Source organism: Mauremys reevesii, unplaced genomic scaffold (assembly GCF_016161935.1).
Source record: "Mauremys reevesii isolate NIE-2019 unplaced genomic scaffold, ASM1616193v1 Contig27, whole genome shotgun sequence".
Classification (NCBI taxonomy): Eukaryota; Metazoa; Chordata; order Testudines; family Geoemydidae; genus Mauremys; species Mauremys reevesii.
This window is the reverse complement of record NW_024100837.1, coordinates 526,694-550,905: the sequence shown is the minus strand read 5'-3', so window position 1 is coordinate 550,905 and position 24,212 is coordinate 526,694. Positions and strand designations below refer to the sequence as shown.

Here is a 24,212-nt window from a genome sequence, read left to right as displayed (position 1 = left end):
CGCAACAATACCTGGGCTGGAGGTCAGAGGCACCTCTTCCCGCCACGGCAACTCTGCGGTGGGGGCACAGGATAGGTGCCACTCCCCTGGCCGTGGCAGGTCCAGTCCAGAGCTGGGTTCGGGCCACCACTGTGCTGCTTTGACATTCCTCAGCATGGAGAGCTCACAGAACTGCTCCGGGATGCCACTCCCAGCTGCTGCGGAGGCAATCACAGAACCATACTCAGAGCAGGATACTTTGGGAGAGACGGCTGTGCCAAGCAGAACCGGGGGCTGATGTGGGGGGATGTTCCCCGCCCCCTGCCTTAGAATAGGTGGGCCAGTCTGCTGTCTTGCCTGGCCCAGACGCACCACTCTCCTCTCTTCTCCTTCCCTCCCACACTTCAGTTGAAAAAGTAGCTGACAATCTACTAGGATGCCCCTGGAAGGATGGGATTGAAAAACCTGCATCGTGTGACGCTGTACCTCCCCCATGAGGGATTTCAAACCCTTCTGAAAGCATCCTGTGGCCAATTGCATAGTGGGATAGCTACTCACAGTGCACTGCTCTCTGTGTCAATACAAGAGCTGTTAGTGAGGATGCACTCTGCTGAGACAAGAAGTAAGTGTGAACATGCAACAGCAGTTTTAATTAAAGCGCTTTAATTAAAGTGGCAAAACTTTTGGTGACAAAACTCTGTAGTGTAGACAAGGCCCTAGGAAGGAACAATCAGTTGCAAACATAGAAAATGGGAAATGACGGTCTAGGAAGGAGCACTGCAGAAAGGATCTGGGGGTCATGGTGGATCACAAGCTAAATAGGAGTCAACCGTGTAAAAGTGTTGCATAATAAAAAAGCAAACATCATTCCGGGATGTATTAGTAGGTGTGTTGTAAGCAAGACATGAGAAGTAATTCTGCTCTACTCTGCGCTGATTAGGCCTCAACTGGAGTATTGTGTCCAGTTCTGGGTGCCACATTTCAGGAAAGATGTGGAGAAATTGGAGCAAGTCCAGAGAAGAGCAACAAAAATGATTAAAAGTCTAGAAAGCATAACCTAGAGGGAAGATTGAAAAAAACTGGGGCTGGAGAAGAGAACACTGAGATAACACGATAACATTTTTAAAGTACATAAAAGGTTGTTACAAGGAGGAGGGGAAAAATTAATCTCCTTCATCTCTGAGGCTAGGACAAGAAGTAATGGGCTTAAATTGCAGCAAGGGCGGTTTAGGTTGGACATTAGGAAAAATGTCCTAACTGTCAAGGTGGTTAAGCACTGGAATAAATTTCCTAGGGAGGTTGTGGAATCTTCATCACTGGACATTTTTAAGAGCAGGTTAGACAAACACCTGTCAGGGATGGTCTAGATAATACCTAGCCCTGCCATGAGTCCTGGGGACTGGACTAGATGACCTCTTGAGTTCCCTTCCAGTCCTATGATTCTATCTTAATAAGTAGTTGTTACTGGGGAATTATCATCGAATGGAGGTGTTTCTAGTGGAGCTCTGTAGGAATTGGTACTAGGTCTGAAGTTACCCAATATTTTCATCAATGAACTGGTAAAGTACAGGTCAAATCACTGCTGATAAAAGTTGCTGGTGACACAAAAACTGGAGGAGTGATGATAAATAATTATGACCAGGAAGTCATGTGGCAGCATTGGTTAAAGCACTGCAGTGGGACTCAGGAGCTCTAGGTTCAGCTCCTGGCTCTGCCACAGATTCTCTGTGTGACCTTGGGAAAATCACTTAATCTCCCTGTGCCTCAGGTCCCCTCCTCAGGGTCTAACATATAGAGGGTGGGACCAGACAATGGTAGGAATGGGAGACAAATAGAATGTCAAAGCAAGCTTTGTTGTTGGAGAGTGAGAGGTGACCAGTGCTGATGTTGTGTATGTATAATACCATGAAGGCACTTTCTTACAATATAAAGGAGAGATTTGTTAAGTGCTTCAGCCTAGACACCTCACTCATATCAAGATAAACCCCAGGATCAGCCACAGATTTGGGTTTACAGCTCAGAGCTACAAGCCAAGTGCAAACCCCGGTATTGAGTAAAGTTCAGATTCAGATCCAAATTTGAAACCCCTACGCTCAGGAGGGCACATAGCTGAGGTTTAATTTTGCCCAGGCTAGAAATAGGCTGGTTGTATCCAAAATTTAGATATGGCTTGCGGTGATCACTATTTAACTCCCACCGATTTTTCTGCATGATAACTCCATAAAAACAAATGGTAATTAATTACCTGGGAACTCACATCAATACTATCATACCAAGAGCTGCTATAATTGTGCAATTACATCACTGTACTGGACTCCAGGACAGAGAGCTCATAAACTAGCCATAATAGGGGATGAACAATAGGCAGTCTGACTCCAGCATTAATCACTGGGCTAGGAAAGCTGAGGTGCAGTACACAATACATGCCTCGCTCATTGTTCAGTTATGCAGCCCCCTGGCATGCTCGTCTGTGGTAAGGTCATAAGGAAACCAGATTATGTGATTTAAGTTACAATAAATCTCCTATTCAATACATATCTGATGTCTCTTAGAAACAGAGAGAAATGATTAATGAAAGCTTTGCAGAGAAATGTGCATTCTGTTCCTGTCTATTTATTTAAATATTTTCCTTTATTGCTTTAGTGCCTGAAGTGGATGAAAATTGGATAAAAATGAATAAAATATTAAAAAATAGTCTATTGCAATGAGCAGAAGGACAGTTGTAAGGGACAGAAACAAAATCCTTAGGTAAATGTCAGACACATGCCCCCATTGGAGTTAAGCATCTAAATACCCTTGAGTATCTGGGTGCTAAGTCTCATTTTCAAAAGTGACTTAGGCACTTTGGACACTGGGTCTTATAGAAAATCACGCTTTTGGTTAAGGAGACTTAGGGCACGTTTACACTACAGCACTACAGTGGCGCATCTGCTCCGATGCCTCTATGTCGCATTAGTGCATCTGATGAAAACACTCCATGCCAACTGGAGAGCACTCCCCTATCGGCATAACGACTCCACCTTGGTGAGAAATGGAAGTTATGTCGGTGGGAGAGGGTTTCCCGCCAACATAGCACCGGTGTGGACAGCACGAAACTTGCCTTTCTTGTGGGGTGAGGGAGCTTTTTCACCCGAGTGACGTAAATTAGATTGACTTAAGCGGTAGTGTAGACCTGCTCTTAGGCTTCCAAATTTCGAAGTTACTTTTGAAAATGAGACTTAGGTGCTTTTGAAAATGTTACCCTTTGTCTTCATGGGAATGTTGAACCAATTTAACCTCAGATGTGAATTTAAACTGATTTAGCTTGTCAGTTCGAAACAGGTTTAAGCTAACCCCAAATAAGCCACTCTTAAAGCAAAATAAGAATATCCACACAGGTGACTGCACTAGTTTAACTAAAATTATTTTAAACCCAATTTAAATTAAACCAGAGCTAATTTCCCATATCGGCAAGGCCAAATGGTCACATAGGAATTGTCAGACTGGATCAGACCCCTAGTCCACTTATTCCTGTGTCCGGTCTCTGACAGGGGCTAGCACCAAATGGCAAAGAAGAAGGGCAGTCACATCAGCAGAAAATGTATTCCTTTGTCTTTTAACTGCTCTTTGGTGAGTACATGAGATTAGTAGGGTAAATAAATACAGTGTCTGTGAAAGCTGCCAAGTCAGAAGCCTTGCAGTCTGAAGTGTTCTCTTCCACTGCCGAATGGATATGGTACAATGAAGCAGCAAAGAATCCTGTGGCACCTTATAGACTAACAGATGTTTTGCAGCATGAGCTTTCGTGGGTGAATACCCACTTCTTCGGATGCTGCTTCTACAGAACCAGACTAACACGGCTACCCCTCTGATACATGGTACAATGAGTAGCACTGCAAGGTTCCTCCACATTACCTATGTCAGATCCTGAACTCTGTCTGGATAGACCCTCTATGCCCATCCAAACCTTGATATTGCTGTTGAGACTTCCAGCAAAGGTACCCATTCTGATGGCAATGATGGTTATATTTTTGCAATGTGGACAAGAGGTCACTGAAGTGAACAACAGTAAACCTTTTTAAACTTGTATCAACTAGAGCTGGTTGGGAATCTTTTGACGGAACATTTCTCAGGCCCAGGATGGGAATTTCTGTTGAAAAGCAGAAAGGAACTCGCCCCGGCATAGCCTGCTGGGTCGGGCACACAGCTGGAATGCAGGAGAGGCAGGTTTGAGTGCTTGGTGAGCCTGCCTTAGAGCTCTGTCCAGGAGATCACCCAGGGCCGGCCCACAACATTTTGGTACCTGAGGCGGGGAGCTCAAATGACACACCCATGTCGCCTCGCTTGGGCCAAAGCTTTGAAACTCTGCGTCCTAGTGGCGTCCCCCCAGAGCCTGGCACCTGAGGCGACTGCCTCAGTTTACCTCATGAGCACCTATCCACAAGGCTATTGAGTCAGTCTGTTGCCACTGAATAGTTAATTATTTATAAAAAGTGGAAAAGCTCCAACAAGAGAGAGACAACAGAAGCAATTTACACGATAGTCTGGTTGTTCGGGCACTCACCGGGGACCCTCAGTGCCCTACAATACAGGGGAGGGCCTTAATTGCTGGGTTCTTGAGTTTTTATGGGGTGGGTCTCTCTGTCTCACTTACATATATTTATTCACACACAAAAAATCAAAAGACCTCCATTTCGTTCTGATTCAGAACAAAACCTTCAAACCCTCCCATTTTTCATGAAGCGGAATCCTTCCGGCCAGCCCTAGTCTCCACATTGTACACTTTCCACAAAGACTTTGAGTCCTTTGCACACCGGCAACAGCCAGTTGTACACTAAGGATTTACACAAACGTCCCAGCCCGGTGTTAATCTCACTACTTATTTGGCTTCCTGAATGCTTCGCAATCCTTCTGCCACTATTTTTTTTTCAGTTTTTTTTTTTCTCATTTAAGTGTCTCGTCGCTGTTTTACCTGACACGTGGCAAGGCTGTTAGCGTTTGACAAGCCCCCATAATTCTTCTTGCAGAATTTCCCCGTATAAAATGCTTTTAAACAGCACCAAATGCTTCATAGCTGCCGGTTATTGTTTCCTTCCTGCCAGCAGGTTTCTGTAATGCGACAATACATCTACTGCAGCCATCCAGCTTTCCCTGTCTGGAGAGATTATCATTACACCATCCATATGGACCCTGCTTGGGAGCTGCTTTATAGCTCCTACCACCACTGAACCCATGGCTTTTCATCCACTGAGTTCTTTCCTGACTCGCTCCCATTAAAAGGAAGCAATGCCGCCCGCCCTGCATTGTAAATCTTGTTGTCACTCGTCCCCAACTACAAACTGCTGCCGTTTGGCTCTGCCTTATGAAACTCCACAGTGCAATAGTCTGCGTCAGTTGTTCCGCTTGGCCTGCTGCATGGATGGCATCATGCTGAGATAACCTCACCCCAGTTTACAATGCCACTATTTGAATAATGTGTCTGGCCTGCACAGTTAACCTGGGCTTTGACCTGAGTTTTAACCCAGCCCTGCCTACCATCCACATTAAAAGATCTCCCCCATACTTCAGTTTGGGGGAGCATTAAGCCAGGGCTAGCTGACCTAGCTGGAGGCTGGGTTAGAGCTTGAACTCTGCTGTAACCCAGGCTTGACCTGCAATTTTGCAGTGAGGACACCGGCAAAATCACTCCACTGCTAATAGCCCTTCAATGCCTTCCCACAGTTCTCCTGCAATTGACACAATTGAAAAGGAAAGAATCCTAGAGCATCTCAGCACAAAGAGCAAGGGGATGTGCCCCCAGACACAGACGTCAGAGTGCAGCTACAGTGAGGACACAGTCAATGTCCCCTCTAATTTCTTCCATCCATGTGCGGAATGGATTTTGGTATGTGCACCATATTGAGGTAATATGCGGATGTGCACCATGAGTAGACATCAAAAACCTAGGTATAATATATATTTTAACAAGTTACCATAGGGATAATTAGTCTAGCCAGGACAGGTTAGGCATTTTAGAGCTCACTCCTCAAAGAATTAAAGCGTAAGAGAGAAATAAAAAATATGAAATTAATAGAAGTATCAGGAAGTAACAACAACAATAATACAAATATGTGTTGGGAGAAAAGTGCGAAAGACAGAGTGTTAGCATGAGATAGAGAGATACACACACCATGTGTGTGTGAGACAGAGACACACACTGTGTGTGTGTGTGTGTGTGTGTGTGTGTGTGTGTGTGAGACAGAGACAGGCCTTGCCCCTTCAAGTATGCTGCCCCCACTTTAAGAAAACTGCCCTTTTAAGTAGATCAGCACATTCAGACATAGCAGCAGCTGCCAGCAATCTCCCTCTGTCCTGAGCCCTGTCGCGTCTCCCCCTGCTATGAGGAGATGGGGTACAGGAGCAGGGGAGGGGGACACCCTGACATCAGCGCAATACCCCCCTTTCCCCCCCCCCACTGTGCATAGCAAGCAGGAGGCTCCCAGGAGCAGCTCCAAAGCAGAGGGCAGGAGCAGCATGGCAGTAGGAGGATGGACACCTGAAGTGCTCAGCACTTGATAGCCTGCTGGGTGGCCACCCAGCTGCGCAGCTTAAAGGGAACTTAGGATACAGTCAGATGGGTACAGATGTGCTGTATGGATGTTACTTCTGTGCTAGGCTAACACAGGTGCTCAGACCTGGGTACCAAGCACCCAGGCTATCTGTGCAGAGTACACCTGGGCATAGAGACATCAGCCAAATGGAGTGAACGCTGTTACCCTTCCCTGTTTGTACTGTGAGTCCCTAACAGGAAATAACACACACGTGCCTCAGACATTCAGGCAAACGCTGGCATTTTCTTTATGGAAACAAAAGAGCCACAAACGCCGACCTTCATTTGGTTTAGGTGTTTCACCAATGTGACTAGTTGGTCTGGAGAGGGTTTTTAAGCATCACTGGTAACTTTCCCTATCTGCTCTTTGTCTCCTTTTGAATCCTGTTCTAATTCTCCAGCTTTGCCTTCCTTTTCTTTTCTCCCTCCTGCTTCCATTCTGCAGGGCTGCTACAAGCTCTGTGAACTGCACCCAGTACAGGGCAGTATGACTACATCCACATAAGTAGGCTCAATAAAGGTACCAGGCCTTGTGCAGAACTTCTTAGGGAGATATATGTGATCTGATGGGCTCTGAGATGCTACTGTGGTGGGTGCATAATACCTGGATGGATAGTCAATAAAACAAGGGTCAAAGGTGAGCTGCATTGAGCTTGGAGGTTTCTCTTCACCTAGACTGGCATCAAACTTTCCCTTGGCCTTGATCCACATTGGTTTTCACCTGCCTTTCCCACTCTCTCAAGTTTCATTTAGATTTTCAGGCTCCAACAAACCCATCATTTCAAAGGAAATCTCTGTTGAAACCACTGGGCTTTGCTTCCTTTCACACTGAAACTGTGAATTATGAGAAAGTCCCAGGTTTGTTTGCGAGGTTTGTTACTTATCTCAAGTCTGGGACATAAAATCCTGATTTGAGATTTCACCGTGAGAGTCTGGGCAGCTCTGCTTAGCACTTGCCAAGTCTCGATCACAGCTTCAGTAGCTGTGTTGAAAATGGTTTTGTCCCATCACACTAGCAGTCAGACCTTTTTCCAGGGGAATTTATCACAATTTACCATTGTGATCGAAGCAGGGCCGGCTCCAGGCACCAGCGCAGCAAGCAGGTGCTTGGGGTGGCCAACAGAAAGGAGCGGCTCTTCGGCGGCAATTCGGCAGTGGGTCTGTCTGTCCCTCTCGGAGGGAAGGACCTGCTGCCAAATTGCCACCAAATAATAGAATGAATTGACAGCGGTAGAGCTGCTGCTGAAGTGCCACTGATCGTGGCTTTTTTTTTTCCCCTTTGCCTCTTGGGGCAGCAAAAATGCCAGAGTTGGCCCTGCATCGAAGGGTTAATTTCCTCATAAGGTTTTCTTTGCAATCGTTAAAGCTAGAAACTTAGTGTCTGCTACAGCCTTTTTGTATCATTCCAGCAGTGCAGAGGGGCTGTAAACCCAGCAGATTTTGGCACCTGGGATTTCCAGCATAGCAGGCACAGCCAGAGGAAAAGGATAGGTGGCCAGGGCATCTCTACACTCCAGCCCTGCTAGGTGCAGATTAGAGCAGGACTGAGGCTGCTCTAATTTACATCTGAGACCAAACCTAAAATCAAAGTGCCCCAAAGGTGACATAAAGCCATCTTTTCCTCCTCGCCTCTTCAGTTGCTGAACCAATCACAGCTCAGACAAATCTGAGAACTAGGGCTGTATTTGTTTTTTAAATGAAAGTTTAGTTTTCTTCAGAGTCTAATACAACCATCACAGAAGTGTCAGTCTAGCTGGACGGCCAACACTGACTCTATCTGCCTTCCATCCCCTTCTGCAAGTTTGTGGGATGAGCTGCATCAGAAGGAGTGAACTCGAGCATGCTAACAGAATGATTGCTCACACCCATGCTTACTCCATCAGAAGACTGAAAGCAGCCACATCACACATGTGTTGCCCTATGTGTTTGTCCCAAAACTACCAGAATACCCAAGAAGTTCATATGGGAAGTTTGGAAAATTTGCTCTAATATCCTGCCTCATCTTTACATGAAAGTCTCAGTTTTAAAAGGCTTACGTTTGCAGATAAAGGCACAGAGAATCTTCTGGCTGATATAATGCAGTCAACAGACAAAAGAGAGCTCTCTTCAGAATCATCACTAAAGAAAAGGACAATTACCCAGTGGGATTTCGAGCAGGAAATATTTTACGTCTATTTGCTTTAGCACCTGAGGCACTACAAGCAATCTTCATAAATCTTTTTCCTGCATCACAGTGGTCAATAAAACTAAATGTGACCTTGTGTAAAATGTGCTAGATTTTAATTACAATGGGGTTATGTGATAGATTAGGGCTAAATGTATTACGCTGTCAACCAATATGTCAAAGCTGGCAAACACAGTGATGCTGGGGCTCTGATTCTTTCTTTGCAATCTGTGTCATTGGCCTGAAGCCTGGTGCCTGGAGCTTTCACTTTTTTTTTAATGTACTTCTTTGGCTTCCTGCATGTGAATGTGCGAAAAGCCATAGAGTTGTATCATTTGTCACAAGAAGAACTGAGCAAAAGAAGTCCTAATAGCTGTTCTGCTTTGGCTAACTGCATAAGTACTTATAATGTCTCTGCATATTTCAACCGGCGATTGCATACATGAACTCGAGTCCTGTTTGTTCAGCCTAACACATATATGTAGCGCTGACCTTCCAAGGGGTGAAAGGTCATCATTAGAGCTAGTTGGAACATTTTCGACTCAGTGAAATTTGGATGACATATGCTGCTTTATCAAAGGCAAAATGTTTTGCAGAGCTGGATGCCGTGTAGTTGTCGGTCCCAGGATATTAGGGAGACAAGGTGGGTGAGGTCGTATCTTTTATTAGACCAACTTCAGAGAGACAAGCTTTTGAGCCGCACAGGTGAGGGAAAGGAACTCCCAGTGTCACAACAAAATGCAAGGTGGATGAGATTGTTAGTTGCTCCATATTGGAATTGCCATCCTCCGGCCAGTTTTAGTCATCAGACATCTAGCTCCTACATTCAGCCAGGATGTGGTAGGAAACACAGATTCATGGTGAGGAACATGTTGAAGGAATAGAATGTGGAGGCGACCAGCTGCCGACTGACACCCTCTTCAGGAGGGAGTGTGGTGTGGCAGGTGTAAGGGAATGCAAGTCAAGATTTCTGCATTTGGTCTTCTTGCTGTAACACTATAGTATGATGTGACATGAGTTCTTTGTGTCTCAGTTTACTCATGAGTTTCAGGGGTCTAGTGATATAGCACACATCTTACTCATAGGTAAACTGAGGCATGGAGAAGAAGAAGGGTTTAGTTGTTTATGCACCGGACTAGGACTTGGGATTTGGGTGCAATTACTATCTCTGCCATAGACTTCCTTTCTGACTTCGGGGAAGTCACTTTATCTTCATGCACCACTATTCTCCCATTGATTCCATTCTCTCAGCGTTTGTCTGGCTTGTCTATTTAGACTGCATTGCTTTGGGGGCAGGGACTATCTTTTACTATGTGCAACAGATAGGCAATCATGGATGCAGTGATCAATGGCTCCATGTCTAGTTGGCAGCTGGTATCAAATGGAGTGCCCCAAGGGTTGGTCCTGGGGCCGGTTTTGTTCAATATCTTCATTAATGATCTGGAGGATGGCGTGGACTGCACCCTCAACAAGTTTGCATATGACACTAAACTGGGAGGAGTGGTAGATATTCTGGAGGGTAGGGACAGGATACAGAGGGACCTAGACAAATTAGAGGACTGGGCCAAAAGAAACCTGATGAGGTTCAACAAGGACAAGTGCACAGTCCTGCACTTAGGACAGAAGAATCCCATTCACTGTTACAGACTAGGGACCGAATGGCTAGGCAGCAATTCTGCAGGAAAGGACCTAGAGGTTACAGTGGATGAGAAGCTGGATATGAGTCAACAGTGTTCCCTTCTTGCCAAGAAGGCTAATGGCATTTTGGGCTGTATAAGTAGCGGCATTGCCAGCAGATTGAGGGATATGATCATTCCCCTCTATTCAACATTGGTGAGGCCTCATCTGGAGTACTGTATCCAGTTTTGGGCCCCACACTAAAAGAAGGATGTGGAAAAATTGGAAAGAGTCCAGTGGAGGGCAACAAAATGATTAGGGGGCTGGAGCACATGACTTATGAGGAGAGGCTGAGGGAACTGGGATTGTTTAGTCTGCAGAAGAGAAGAATGAGGGGGGATTTGAGAGCTGCTTTCAACTACCTGAAAGGGGGTTCCAAAGAGGATGGAGCTAGGCTGTTCTCAGTGGTACCTGATGACAGAACAAGGAGTAATGGTCTCAAGTTGCAGTGCGGGAGGTTTAGGTTGGATATTAGGAAAAACTTTTTCACTAGGAGGGTGGTGAAGCACTGGAATGGGTTACCTAGGGAGGTGGTGGAATCTCCTTCCATAGAGGTTTTTAAGGTCAGGCTTGACAAAGCCCTGGCTGGGATGATTTAGTTGGGAATTGATCCTGCTTTGAGCAGGGGGTTGGACTAGATGACCTCCTGAGGTCCCTTCCAACCCTGATATTCTATGACTCTATGATGGAAGCTGTAGAACTACAGGATTACAAATAATGTATAGCTGCTCAGTTTTCTGCCCTAAACCAGATCCCTTTCTATTCCAAAAATTAAAAAGTAATTAAGCCATCAAAATCTACACAAAACGAAATGAAATCAACCCAAAGGACTGATAGGTGCATGTCAATCATTGCAGGAGCAGAAAAAATCCTGTCTGCAACCATCTAATGACCCTCATATATAAAAACCCTATCTGCATCCATCTAATGCCTGGTAGTTAAGTGCAGCAATATATGTCAGGTTCATAAGAATGGCCTTACCAGGTCAGATGAATGGTCCATGTAGTCTTCTGACAGTGGCCAGGGCCAGAATTAACAGAATAGGGCAATATTTCAGTGATCTATCCCTATATTGTCCAGTGCCAGCTTCTGGCAGTCAGAGACTTAGGCACACCCAGAGCATGGGGTTGCACCCCTGTCCAACTTGGCTAGTAGCCATTGATGGGCCTATCCTTCATGAACTTAACTAATTCTCTGTTTTAACTCAGTTATGTTTTTGGCCCTTATAGCTTCCCCTGGCAATGAGTTCCACAGGTTGGCTGTGCATTGTGTGAAGAGGTATTTCGTTTAATTTTTTTAAACTTGATGCCTAATAATTTCATCAGGTGACCCTGGTTCTTGTGTTATGTGAAGCAGTAAATAGCACTTCCTTATTCACTTTCTCCACACCATTATTTGTGACATTACCCAGTATACAATCTGGATTGTTGAACAGCTGTGTCCTATCAATTATCCAACCTGGGGACCTTTTACAGTGCTTCACTGGGACAACAACCACTCCTGGTCTGCTCATACACAGCCTCCAGCATGTAAATTACTCCCAGCTTAGAGTATGAGTGCTATGGTCAGCCACTCTTGAATTACACTGCAGAGCAACACAAGCAAATCCCCATTCCCAGATATGTGCATCTTGTACTGCCCAGGCCTCTCCTGGACAACACAAGCTCATATAAAATCCATTATTTTATTCATAGAAAATGCTATGCAAGATCATTTGATCTCAAATGGAATTTCCGAAACACTTCAATCCAAGCACACTGATTTAGATAAAACTATAAAACAAGTTTATTAACTACAGAATGGTACATTTTCAGTGATTGTAAGTAATGAGGCATAAGAGTCAGAATTGGATACAAAGAAATAAAAGGTAAAACACAACTAACACCTGATTTAACAGGCTAAGTGTTTTCAAAGCAAAAGTCTCTCTCACCACATGGCTTGGCTATTTTACTGGCTAAATTCCTTTCTGCCAGGATCCCTCTCCAATCCAAAGATGCTTCCTTTTTTAAAAATCAGTGTCACATTAGCTATCCTCCAGTCATCTGGCACAGAGGTTAATTTAAGGAATAGGTTACTTATTCCACTTAGTAGTTCCACAATTTCATATTTGAGTTCCTTCAGAACTCTTGGGTGAATACAGTCTGGGTCTGGTGACTTATTAATGTTTAATTTATCAGTTTATTCTGAAACTTGCTCTATCAACACCTCAGTCTGGGATAGTTCCTCAGATGTGTCACATAAGAAGAATGGCCCAGGTGTGGGAATCTCCCTCATATCCTTTGCAGTGAAGACTGATGCAAATAATTCATTTAGTTTCCCCACAAAGGCCTTGTCTTCTTCGAGTGCCTCTTTGGCAACTCGATCATCCACTGGCCCCACTGATGGTTTGGCAGGCTTCCTGCTTCTGATGTACTTAAAGACATTTTTGTTCTTAGATTGTTTGTGTCTTTTGATGGTTGCTCTTCAAATTCTTTTTGGGCTTGCCTAATTATACTTTTACACTTAACTTGACAGAGTTGATGTTCCTTTCTTTTTTCCTCTGTATGATTTGACTTCCAGTTTTTAAAGGCTGCCTTTTTGCCCCTAACCTTTTTTAGTCTTTTGTTTAGACATGGTGACATTTTTTTGGTTCTCTTATTTCCCCCCACCCTCCCCCATTTTGGGTATACATTTAATTTGAGCCTCTTTTGTGGTGATTTTAAAAAGTTTCTATTCAGCTTAGATTCATGTCACTCTTATGACTGTTCCTTTTAATTTGTCTTTAACCAGTGTCCTCATTTTTGTGTAGTTCCCCTTTTTGAAGTTAAATGCGCCTGTGGAGGGTTTCTTTGGCATTTTTCCCCCCTACAAGGACGTTAAATTCAAACACAGCATGGTTGCTATTACCACGCACTTCAGCAATATTGACCTCCTGGACCAGATCCTGTGTGCCATTAAGAATTGCCTCTCCTCTTGGGGGTTCCAGAAGGAGCAGTGATTAATGATGTCTAGATTTTTTAATCTGTGTCGCCTCCTGAGGTCACATCTACCAAATCAGTTTGAGGATAGTTGAAATACCCCATTATTATTGAGTTTTCTTTTTTAGAGCCTCTGTAACTTCTCTGAGCATTTCACAATCATTGTCACAATCCTGGTCAGGTGGTCAGTAGTGTATTCCTATTGCTATATTCTTATTGTTCAAATATGGAATTTCTATCTATAGAGACTCTATGGTACAGTTTGATTCATTTACAATTTTTACTATATTTGACTCTATGCTTTCTTTCATATATAGCGGCCCTCCCGCACCAGCACAACCTACTGTGTCATTCCTATATATTTTCTACCTTGGTATTACTGTGTCCCATTGATTATCATCATTCCTCCAAGTTTCTGTGATGCCAGTTATAGCAATATCCTCACTTAATGCCAGGCATTCAAGTTCACCGATCTTAGTATGTAGACTTCTAGCATTTGTATAGAAGCACTTATCAAATTGGTCAATATTTAGTTGTCTGCTTTTATGTGATGTAATTGAACTGGACTCTCTTTCATGTGACTGTTTCTCTTCAGCTCCTACCTGTACTTTATCAACTTCTATCCTCTTCTCTTTACTAGGACATACCTGTTAATAAATCCTCCTCTAAGGGACGTCTCCACCTGAACTCCGTGCTCCTCTGCAACTGTCGGCTTTCCCCTGGCCCTTTGTTTAAAATCTCCTCTACAACCGTTTTAATTTTACATGCCAGCAATTTGATTCCGTTTTGGTTTAAGTGGATCCCATCCTTTTCTGTATAGGCTCCTCCTTTCCCAAAAGATTACTCAGTTCCTAATACACCTAAAGCCCTTTTTTCCTACACCATTTTCTTAAGCATGCATTGAGACCCTGCAGTTGTGCCTGTCTACATGGCCTTGCGTGTGGAACTGGAAGCATTTCAGAAAATGCTACTATGGAAATCCTGGACTTTAATCTCTTACTTAGCAGCCAACATTTGGGTTGCAGGACCTTTCTCCTACCTTTCTCTATGGCATTGGGACCTACATGCACTCCAACCACCCAGCTCCTCCCCAGCACTGCAGAAACGTCTATCTTGATGTCTTGAGATTTGCAGCCAGCAGGCAATTCACCATGCAGTTCTGTTAGTCATCACAAACCCAACTATCTATATTTCTAATCAAATCCCTTATTACTGTTACCTGTGTGTTCCTAATAACTGGGATCACCTCCCTTGGAGAGTTGGGCCAATTAGGAATAAGTCTCTTACACTTTCAGAACTCCCCAGCTTCACAGGCAGGCCCAGTGAGGTCTGCAACCACAGTGGAGGAGGAGAAAGAAAATATGCCCAGACTGCAAACTCTCCTGGGTAAAATGGCAAATCTGCAAATCAGAAAGGAAATACAGGAGCCTGCCAAGCCCTGGGCAGCAACGTAATAGCTTTCAGCACAGGAATTAAGGGAAGGGAGAACACAGACTTGGAAGAGTCCAAAGGGTGAACACAGACAAATAATGAGAGGAACAGATGAATGATCACTCCAGTTTACAAAAGCCAAATGTTATGAATGGAATATGAGCAAGGCAACACCAGCTCAGCATTTTCCAAAAGGGTCTGTAAATAATTCAACTGGGAAAAAAAACCCAGAAATTGAAGGTGAAAGAAGATATCCAGTAAAATTCTCACTAAACCATCTTTTCCGTGAGTCTACCAAAATGCCCACCAACAGGAAAATCAACCGACTGTTAACACAGAGCTAGAAAACTACCCAGACAGCAAAACTGAAATGATTAAAACAAAGCATTTGTAGCAGCCTTAGAATCCCCAGCTCAACCATGAAATAGATACTTGCAATATCGAACCAAATACTTGCAATATTGAAAACACAGTGGGATGCAGGTCCATGAGTACGGCTCCTAAGTGCTGTTGTAATACAGATCAATAATAATAATAAACAGCTGTGTGGCCGCCAACTAGAAGTGGAGTAAGGATAACTTAGTGATGAGCAATATATAAATGCATATTTGTATTATTATTGTTTCTGTGTATTACAGAAGTGAGTAGGGTCACCAACTGAGATCAGGACCCTGCCATGCCAGGTACTGTACAAACAGAGAGGAAGAAACAATCCATGTCCTGAGGAGCTTACAGTCTAAACAGAAAAGGCTGACAAAGCGTAAGAACAAAACCAGAGGCACAGAGGGTGAGTTTCCCGAAAGAACTTAGGTGCCTATCTGCACCTAAATCCCAGAATCAGGCCACATTGGGATTCACAAAACCCCCGTTCAGCTGCCTCATAACTCTGTAGGTGCCGACATTCGCTTAGCACCTACATTTGTGCAGAAAAAGGTTCCTAGGTTCCTATATTTCTGCCTCTTGGCATGCACAGTGCAGCCCCTTCTAGGTGTCAGACACCTAAGCCCCAGAGAAATCCACAATAGACATTCCTCCCCTGAACTCACCTGTGAGGCCCAAGCCAGTAAGTGTGAGCAGAGCTTGCACACCAGATCGGGCCCCTGTAGGCAAGCTTACACCCAAACCAGCTGGAATGTTAGGGTGTCCAGGTGTCTGGTTTTCGACTGGAACACCTGGTCGAAAAGAGACCCTGGCAGCTCCGGTCAGCACTGCCAACCAGGCTGTTAGAAGTCTGGTCAGCGGTGCTGCAGGTCTAAGGCAAGCTAGTCTCCACCTGTCCTGGCACCATGCTTCGCCCCAGAAGCAGCCAGCAGGTCCAGCTCCTAGGCGGGGGGACATGGGGCTCCGTGTGCTGCCCCTGCACCAAGCACTGGCTCTGCACTCCCATTGGCTGGGAACTGTGGCCAATGGGAGCTGTGGAGGCGGTGCCGGCGGGCGAGAGTAGCGTTGTGTGCAGAACTGCCTGCCACACCTTTGCCTAGGAGCCAGACCTGCTGCTGGCTGCTTCTGGGGTGCAGCGCGGTCTGCAGTGCCAGGACAGGCAGAAAGCCTGCCTTAGCACCCCCACTGCACCACTGACCGGGAGCTGACAGAGGTAAGCCCATGCCTAAACCCCAAGTCCCAACCCCAGCCCCAGCCCTGAGTCCTTCCCCCAAACCCGGAGCCCCCTCCTGCACCTCAAACCCCTCATCGCTAGCCCCACCCCAGAGCCTGCACCCCCAGATGGAGCCCTCACCCCCTCCAGCACTCCAACCCTCTACCCCAGCCCAGAGCCTCCCCCCACAGGCTAAACCTTTTTGCCCCATCCCCCTGCCTGGAGCCCCCTCCAGCATCCCAAGCCCTCATCCCTGGCCCCACCCTAGACCCTGCACCCCCAGACAGACCCATCAACCCCCCCTGCACCTCAATCCTCTGCCTCAACCTGAAGTCCCCTCCCACACCCTGAGCCACTCATCCCCCGCCCCATCCCAGAGTCCGCACCCCCAGCCAAACCCATCACCCACTCCCGCATCTCAACCCCTGCCCCAGTCTGGAGCCCGCTCTCATACCCTGAACCCCTCATTTCTGGCCCCACCCCAGATCCCGCACCCCCAGTGAGAGCCCTCACCATCCCACACCCCAACCCCCTGCCCCAGCCCAGTGAAAGTGAGTGAGGGTGGGGGAGAGCGAGCCACCAAGGGAGGGGGAATGCCATGAGTGGGGGGCAGGGCCTCGGGGAAGGGGCGGGGCTAGGGAGTTCAGTTTTGTGGTATTAGAAAGTTGGCAACCCTAATGTTAGTCCTGTAGGGAGAGTGCTCACCTGGGATGTCTGAGACCCCCGGTTCATCCTCTGAGAGGAGAGAAGAGATCTGAACTGGGATTAACCACCTCAGATAAGTGCCTTAACTGCTGGACTATGGAATAGGCTGATTGGGCTGGGGCAGGGGTGGTCTCCCTCCTGTTGAAACTGTTCCACTTTGGATAAATAAAGTGTAATTGAAGCACAGTGACTGGATCCTGGGTCTTCCATGTGAGGGCTCTAACCATAAGGCTACAGAGTCAGAGTCATTCTTACGCTTTTACCCTCTCTCTCTCTGTCTCTCTCGCTCACTCTCATTCTGGCCCAATGATTTTTTCATTAGTTATCCTCAGTGGAACAGCTTCAACAGGAGAGAGTAAGGAAGTCCCCTGTCACAATATCCCCTAGCAAAGCGGTTACAGCATGGCCCTGAGATGGGCTAGATCCCTATTTAAATCTCTTCTCCCTCTCAGGTGGAGGTGGGACTTGAACCAGGTGAGTCCCTCAACCACAGGGTTAAAAGTTAGGAGGGAGGGTTCCCCCTTCTCCAGGCTTCTTGCCAAAATGGCATAAGTGCCTAACTCCAAGAGAGGGTTTGCAGCTGAGAATCCCAAGCGGAGGGAGGTGCCTTCCTGCAAGATGGACTTGTAGGCCGATGTCTGAGAGAGGGGTGGGACTTAGCATGCATCCTTGGTGTAGCCCAGTGGGGTAGTTTGCCTTTATTATATTTACTGCTTTGCCTTATATTCTGCTTTGCATTATATTCAGCAGCAATGCAAGCAACCTACAGGCCTGTATCCTCTAAGACATTAGCTTCAGCAAGTTAGCATAAGGCTTGAGACCTATGATCTTTGAACAGATAAACTTTGCACAGATAAATGGCCCAGCGGAAAACCCCAAGTATTTGGGGAGCTGAAAATAGAATATAAGGGGAAGTTCTGGCCACAGGTAAATAATTCAACCACAGACGTGTCCTGGTAACAAACTGACGTTATGGGTTTGATTATTTGTTTTATTATAATAGGTTTATATGTCTATATTAGAGTATATTTTGGCTGTAACACAAGGGACCTGGAGGCCACATTCTGTATGTTGAGCTAAGGTAAAGTTAGTATACGTATGTCTGGGACCTTTCACCTAGATAGAGGGTGATGAGCTAAAGCATAAGGTCCATGTATGGCTGCGTCCTTTAACAGAGTATGTGTTAAAGCAGGTTGGCATAGGGGCTTTCCTAAGTTCATACTCTTTTAAACTTAACAGGTACACCACAACTTAGAACTTGGAAAGAACCAAAATAACCTGTTAGGACAAAAAAAAAATGTGATACCTAACCAGAAAAGGGCCATGGTAATGGATGGACGTAAATAATAAGTTGAGATCATTAGTATAATAACCTATAGGAAAAAAGACACTCCAACGTTAGTAAGGTGAGGAAATACAAATAAGGAGAAGGGAAAAATCTCCTACTGAATGTGCATCATATATAACGGCATCAGCATAACATATTATAAAAGTGGCATCACTTCCTAGGGGCTGTAGGAGGGAGAGATGTAGTCCTTGGGAGGTGCCAGAATGATGGCCACTGGTGATGATGGGGAAGGTGATGGTGATGAGGAAGATGATGGCTAACATCGCAAGTTGTTCTACAAGGGATGGTGTGAGTATATGGGTGTGCAAATGTGCATTCTGTAGTATCTCTATTTATCTTACTGAGTTGGGGTGTTTGTGATTGTGCTAAATGTATTAATAAACTGTATTTATAAATATAAAAGAGTCCCTTTAGTGTGAGTGTTGCAACTGTGCACACCAGGGTTCCCAACTATATAATAATTTGAATAATACTGGGCCTAATCTTGGGGCAAGAACCTGGCAACCCTCAAAGTGAGAACTGGGGATTCTTAAGTAATCAATATAATTAATACATAATCTAAAGATCAGGCAACCTCGGCTCATCATCTCCCATTGGCAGGCTTAAGCAAGGAGCTTCCTAGTATGAATTGCAGTCTCAGGTGTCTGTCTCTCCCCATTCATTGTATAAGGAGCCAAGGCACTGAACTCAGTGTTGTTGAGTCCCATGTATTTCTATACCGCAAAAAATAAACAAACAAAACCCCACAGCAGGGAGTCTCAGAGCCTGGGTCAACTGACTTGGGCTCGCTCTATAGGATTAAAAGGGGCAGTGCAGACTTTCCGTCTCTGGCTCTGAAACCCAGTAAGGGGTGCAGGTCTCAGACCCCAAGCTTCAGCCTAAGCAGGAACATCTACATGGCTATTTTGAGCCCCATAGGCTGAGCTCCGCGAGCCCGAAACACTTGATCCAGGCTCTAAGATTCGCTTCTGCAGATATTTTTGCAGTGCAGACTTTCCCTTAGGGATTTTCTAGGTACCTAAAAGTTAGGCATGGTAATGCTTTGCATTATGTTGCCTACATCCCTTTGTGAAGCTAACCCACAGAGGTGATTGGACTAGCCTAATGTCATACAGCAGGTCAGTGGCACAGCTGAGAATAACTCAATGGCCTCCATCCAGGGCCCAACCCTCTAGACCACGTTGGTTCTCAGATAGATCAGACACAAACTTCTGGCCCTTTCCATCATGCAGGACTTTCACAGTTTAGCTCTCTTCTGCTTATCTGAGCTCTTGTCTCACTGCATTGTTTCCTAACCTTTCTGCTCACTAAGGGCAGATCTACAATACGGAGTTAAGTCGACCTAAGTTATGCAACTCCAGCTATGTTAATAATGTAGCTGGAGTTGACATACATGAGGTCGATTTATTGTGGTATACACCCCACGCTGGGTCAACAGGAGAAACTCTCCTGTTGACTTACCTTATGCTTCTCGTTGCGGTGGAGTATCAGAGTCATGGGAGAGTGATCGGCAGTCAATTTAGTGGGTCTTCACTAAATCAACCCCCAGTGGACTGATCACTGCAGTGTCGATCCCCCGGTAAGTGGAGACAAGCCCAAAGGATGACAGCCTTTTTTGCCCACTAAACCCGTCATCACCGTTGCTCCTTCTTTCACGCTAGCCCTTGTTCCTGGAATGCCTTTCCCAAGTCTGTTTTTACAGCCATTACTCTGTCCTCCTCCAAATCTCTTCCATGATGCCTAAACTGTCTAAAGACAATGACTCAGTAGGTGGCTTGTTAATGATTTATCATTAGCTCTATTTTGCCTATCTTATTTTTAAAAAAAACCTACAAAGAATGATAGATATAGCCGTGTGTTCCCACTGACTATCACATTTGTGTCCCCCACCCCCAGCCCTGTTTCTCCCTTCAGAAAAGAGTTACAAGAATGATTCCAGGTCTGGGAAATCTGCCTTATGGGGAGAGAGTAGAGAAGCTCAATCTATTCAGTTTATCCAGGTAGAGGTTAAGAGATGACTTGATCATAGTCCATAAATATCTACATGAGGAAATGATTTCTGATAGCAGAGGGCTCTTTAATCCAGCAGACAAAAAGCATAACAAGATCCAATGGCAGGAAACTGACATAAAATGATTTCAGACTAGAAATCAGATGTGAATTTTTCACAGTGAGGATAATTAACTGTTGGAACAACTTTCCTAGCAATGTGGCTAGGGAGACTCTGCCACATGTCACTTTAAATCACGCTAAATAATCATAATGGTCCCTTTTGGCCTGAAAATCGATTCATTGATACATGAATTTATGAATGGGCCCCAATTCTATCATGCTTAACACATAAGCAGGTGGCAGCCTCATTAGTTTCCATGAGGGTTATTGCAGGTGCAGAAATCTGTCCTGTGCTACAAGTTGCAGGATCTGGGTCTTGAATTAGCTCCCTAGGAAGGGGCTGTGTCTATTTTTGGTCTAGTTCAGGAAAGCTCATCCATTCAGGAAAGGCATTTGCACATGCTTAACTTTAAGCACTTATTTAATAACCAATCAAATCACTCAACCTAGTCTCCTGAACCTCAGTCAGAGCAATGGGGAAGTGAGCTGGCATAGCTAATATAATCATCATCTCTGAAGTGAAGGTTTTCAGAAATTCAGTAAACTGAACACCTAGCAGTGAATAATAAAAAGTCTCTGAGCTTTATGATAAGGAAAATTAGTAAAATAACTCTAAGAAAAAAGAATGGTACAAAAAATGAAGCATTATCATTACAAAAAGTGAAACTCTGTGGAGGTGGGAGGGGTGTTCCCCTGCCCTACAGGTGAAAACCTACAGTATATGTAACAATATATGTAATCACAATGAGTCCCTCATTTGAACATGTTTCTGTTTACAGAGTCAACGCTTCTGATGGGAGAGTCAAAGCTTTATTTGGCTTGGGCCTTTGAAAGCCGATGCAGCTTTCTCTTACTCAATGATTTAGCATGAAAGAAATGGGAGCTATTATCTGACAAGCCTCCAAAAGATTATAATTAAGGTGACAGGCCTGCAAGAGTATTTCACATCTCTTTCTATAGCTAGCACTATAAATTGAGGATGCTACATCACTTTCCTATACAACTGAAGCTGCACAGAAACACTAACCCTCGATACTCAGTGACTTGAAAGCCCACCCTGCCACCCTCCCTTCCTTCATCATAAATGGATGGATGATGACAAGGGAAGAAGTTTAGCACCTCTTGGGGACAACCTTCATCTTAAATAAAAGGTTAAACTGTTTATCCTATTCTGGTTCTTTCCCCCTCTCCCTGAAAGGACATAGCGATTACCATTTTACCTAGCTGATTTCTGGTCACTTTAAGATCAAAGTTGGAAGCTGTCAGGTCTTCAAATAAATTCATTTTTTGCACTTCGTAGGCCATCCCTACTTGTTCCCAGTGTTGGGGAAATAGTTCTTTTGCACTTGTTCTGCTCAAACCACACAGAATTCTATTCACCCACTCACCCTGGTGAATAATTGTTTTTTGTCAGGCAAGGAAAATAGTTTTTTTTTTTGAGTCATCCTGGAAAAAGTGAGTGAGTAGGTTTTGCATCATCATTGGTATGTTTTCATGGTGGTTTCACAAGTGTGAGCTAACCTACTTGGTAAAAGTGAAGGGGTCACATGTGGGTGACATAGAACATACAAGGATCAAGAATTCAGGATTTCATGCAAAAAACATTCAAGGATGGAGCCTATTTTTAACATTCTTGCATGTTCCGTGCATGATCCTTTCCTCTTGTGATCATCGTGCACTTTTGTTAGTACGAGTACATAAAATTAGTCCAGACATCACAGTTATGGGATAATGCAAATAACACCAGGGCTGCTAACTTTCTGTGGCACAAGTCAAGGAGTTCAAATAATGTGTAGCCATTTCTCTTCCCTCACACCAGAGACCACCTTTGGTGAGAGTACACAGAGGAACACCTAAGTCACTAAGACTGTAGATGTCCTACCAAACTGGCAGAGAGGGCTGTCAAGTAATATGCAATGGCACAAGTATCTGTTGGATTTAATAATAAATAATCATAATAATTAATAAAGGCATTGGTAAGTAAAGATGGTTTAGATATGATTCTGACCCATGCAACCGAGTCGAGATTTGGATCCGACCTTGCCTAAAGTCTGAAAAAGTTTGGATCAACAGTTATTACACAGTGGCCCTAAAGTTCAGCTCTAGATCTGAACTTCCTTGGACATTAAGGAGGTTTGTATCGAGGATTGGGTCCATCTCTAATAAAAGAGGTTGTGAGCTATGGCAAGGAGCATCCATCCATTAGAAATTCCTGGAAATTATCTGATGCTGTCTTCTCTTTTGGAATCATGCTGGCAAACTCTAAACACTCATTTTTTTAATTGAAGTTGTGCATTTTCTTCCTAAGAAGTGCCTGCCATGTTAAAAGCAGACACGCCACTGTCATATCTGAGTCACGCTTTCCTTTGGTCGCTATCACATAAAGAGATTATGCCCTCATAAAACATGTCAGCTCTTGAGCTGATTGGGGCCAGGATCCCTAACGACCGAAGCCACAAAGAACACAATGCAACAACATACACTTGCATCAGATACATTTATGTTCATGTTTCAAGTCATTAATTTGGGTGGAAGTGATGGAGAATTGGCTTATAGGCATGTCAGCTTAGTGGTTAAGCTACAATAACCAAGCTGCTACATCAAAACATGAATGGAAAGGACTGAGGTACATGGCCAGGGAAGAAGCTGTGTGAGGTCCCCGGACTTCTGGAGGTAGGGGAAGACCATGAGAGACCCCAGGCAACAACAAGGATGAAACAAGGTGTGGGAAAAGTGTCCAATCTGAGTATGGCAAAGCCTCAGGTCACTGAAGTGAAGATCATCAGTGCATGACGGAGCAGTCCAGTCAGAGACGTGTGGGTCAAGTTTTTTTGTGTGTGTGTGTGTGCGTGGGGTGTCATTCATTTTATCCTAAAGTTTCTCAGTGCATCATGGTCATTTTATTATAGCTGGCCACCGTTAGTTAAGGTTGCCTGCACTTTTGATTATAAGATCCAGGTTTCAGTTGCTTGTAATATCACCAAACTTATGCTGTTTGAGTTGAAATTGTACACACTGAGCAGCTGCCCGAAGCTGAGTGTTTTGGGAAACTGTCAGCTAAAATTGTTCAATCATGTCCAAAAACAAGCATCGGGAAACACATTGTTTTGCCCGTGTTAAATCATTTGTATAGTTGTTGTGTTGAGAAGCTCTAACATCTCCATGCTTTGGTGCAGAGAATTGAAATTTGGCAAAGCGGTCACCCCAGCATCCAGGAAGTGATGTTTGCTGTCTCTGTGAAACTCCTCCCAAATCTGGTCACAATATGAGCTTCAGAAAAACGTCAATTCATACATGCTAGAGATTGAGAGCTAAATTCCCCAAAGAGTCCACCTGTACTGAGAATGCCCCATCCTCTCACAGCAACTAGTGCTATCCAGTCTGCACCTGTGCCATCCCCACATAGTGACAGGGCATGCACCATCCCAGGGATACAGGGCCGGAGCAAGACTTTCCCTGAAATTGTTCCTCCCAGCAGCTGGGAAGCTGCTGTGGCGTCCAGCACCCTGAAAACAGAGAAACTGCCTGTCATGTGCTTTTAACAACCCTCCAGCTGGCACCCAAGCAACATGAAGAGGAGGAAGCAAACCTGACTTGACGGCAGAGGATGAGGAATGATGGTGTTGGAGAGAGAAGAGATGCAGAACCCAATATTTTCCTGAGCACATTCCACTGAG

At 44.8% G+C, this 24,212-nt stretch overlaps 1 long non-coding RNA gene across 1 annotated transcript; it reads left to right on the top strand.

Annotated features, from left to right (window-relative positions):
* The first annotated feature begins 19,823 nt into the window (after nt 1–19,823).
* Nucleotides 19,824–21,699, top strand: LOC120393644. The gene is made up of 3 exons (XR_005592099.1): nt 19,824–20,002; nt 20,320–20,423; nt 21,315–21,699. It is a non-coding gene; the product is annotated as an uncharacterized LOC120393644 (long non-coding RNA).
* The last annotated feature ends 2,513 nt before the right edge of the window (nt 21,700–24,212 follow it).